Here is a 2,500-nt window from a genome sequence, read left to right as displayed (position 1 = left end):
ACTTCGACTGATTTAGAGGGTCTTTCTGCTGCCTCTGCGTTTTGTCCTTTATCCCAAACCTCTCGGCATTATAGCTGTAGATGATGGATCCCATGTTCTCCAGTTTTCTCTCAACAGGACCCTTCTGTTGATCTAGTAGGAGGACCAGGTCTGAATCAATGGTCTCTCACTCTCTCTTCTGGCTGGATTTGGGCCATAGGACCTGAGGTTTCCTTCCTTCCATCTTCCTCTCTGTTGCTGACAGCGGCTGGCAGGACTCTAGGCCGGAGGCTGGTGTTGGGTATTGCAGGCTTGGCGCTGGGTTGGGGACCGATGTTGGCTGTGGATGGCTGGACTCTAGGCTGGAGCCTGTTGGAGGGTCTATGCGATCTTGAGCTTCATCTGAGGTACTGATACCCTGAGGACTGTGGGGGTTCTCGTGCCTCCAGGCTTCACTCGACTGATTTGGCCGACTCCTTAGGAAGTATTGGTCAATGCGAGACCCTTGCTGAGCTTGTTGAGGCATTTCTTTAAGCCTCGCTGTTGTTAGTTTTGACCAGCCACAGATGCAATTCTTCAGCTCTTGTCCTGCTAGTGTTGATGGCCCATCCGTCGCAGTGCTGGTTGTTCTATTCTCACACACACACACACACACACACACACACACACACACACACACACACACACACACTCTTGTACATCTATCTTTATGAGGACTTACTTACCGCTTACCTTAACCTTACCCATCACAACTAAGTGCCTAACCCGAACCCTGACCCTAAATTGACCCTTAACCTCATTATAACCTTATCCCTAAAACCAAGTCTTGACCCTCAAACAGGCCTTTAAAGGCTCTCAGAGACTGAGGACCGGCCAACATGTCCTCACTGTACTCTCTCTGTCCTCACTCCAATGGTCTAAAACTCAAACTGGTCCTCACAAAGTTGTACAAGTACACACACTCACACTCACACACACACACACACTCACACTCTCTCACACACACACTCTCTCACACACACACACACACACACACACACACACACACACACACACACACACACACACACACACAGTTTCCTCAGTAATGATGGGCTGTGTCTCAGTGATGACAGAGAGAGAGTTTGGTCTTCAAGGCTCTTGTAAGACTCTGCTAGTAAGTGCTCGATTTCCCCGGTCCTCAGACAATTAATCTGCGCGGCTCAGGAAGTTATTCCTGCATGTATGTTTCCACAAATACTGTTATTGGGAGACTCAGGGCTACGAACAATGGTGGCTAATTTGTTTTGCTTCCCCTTTGGCCCGCGGCGGGCTGTGAAAACACAGATGAGAATGTGAGGAAACGCTCTTAAATTAGGGTTGAGGAACGCCGGCCGGCCGACCAGCAGATTCAGTGAACACACACACACACACACACACACACGTTTAAAACATCACTTCACCAGCCCAATAGAAATAGAAAGGTTTAGTTGAAGGGCCTGATCAGAGAAGTCTTGTGATGCTGCTGTTATTAATATGAGGTAATAGTGTTACAGGCAGAAACATAAACTCAGAAAGAAAAATCATGCTTTTGTGAATCATGATTATGAGCTAAAAAAAAGTCATTTATGAGACGGAAACTTGAAATTATGGCATACCATGCGAAAGTTGTGACATGAAAAGTCAAAATTCTAACTCAAAAAGTCACAATTAAGATATTAAAAGTCAAAATGATGACATACTAAGCCATAATCATGATAGAAAGTCAGAATTCTGGCTCAAAAACTCATAATTATGACAGAAAAGTTGAAGTTATGACAGAAAAAGTCATATTTATGACATACTAAGCAATAATTATGATAGAAAGTCAAAATTCTGCCTCTAAAATTAATAATTATGACATAAAAGTTGAAGTTATGACATAAAAAGTCATAATTGTGACATAATGAGCTATAATTATGATAGAAAGTCAAAATTCTGGCTTTTTAATATCATAATTATCACTTTCTTAAAAAATGCGTTTCTACGACAAAGAAGACTTGGGTTTGAGGGAGCGATGACATCAGATGAAAAGGAAGGTCATTTCAGAGGTGAAGAAAAATTGCATTATGATTACAGTTTTTCTCGATTGCTTAAACACATTTCTTGAAACTATGCCTCGAATTCTCAAAACTATAAACACAAATCCATAACGTCTCACCCAATTCCCCAAACATCCTATTTTCAGGTCAAAATGAAGCTCTACGCTCAAAACCATTCACTCTTGCTGAAAAACCAAACTTTGCCCTCAAACAAGACACACAAGCCCTCAAAATCACACACACTACAACATAGTCTAAGACACTGGTGCAATAAATTCAAAACAACATTTCCAAAACTGGTAAGTTATGTTGCTTGTGGTTCCCCCCTCACAAACCTTTTCACATGATGAACACAAAAGACACAACCAGTGGATACATTGGCACATTTTTATTCATACACAGAAAACACACACACACACAAAAACATTTTTTTTCCTGTTTTACTTTTTTTTTACTCTCTC

This window comes from Squalius cephalus (assembly GCF_949319135.1).
Source record: "Squalius cephalus genome assembly, chromosome: 19".
Taxonomy (NCBI): domain Eukaryota; kingdom Metazoa; phylum Chordata; class Actinopteri; order Cypriniformes; family Leuciscidae; genus Squalius; species Squalius cephalus.
This window is presented reverse-complemented; position numbering follows the sequence as displayed.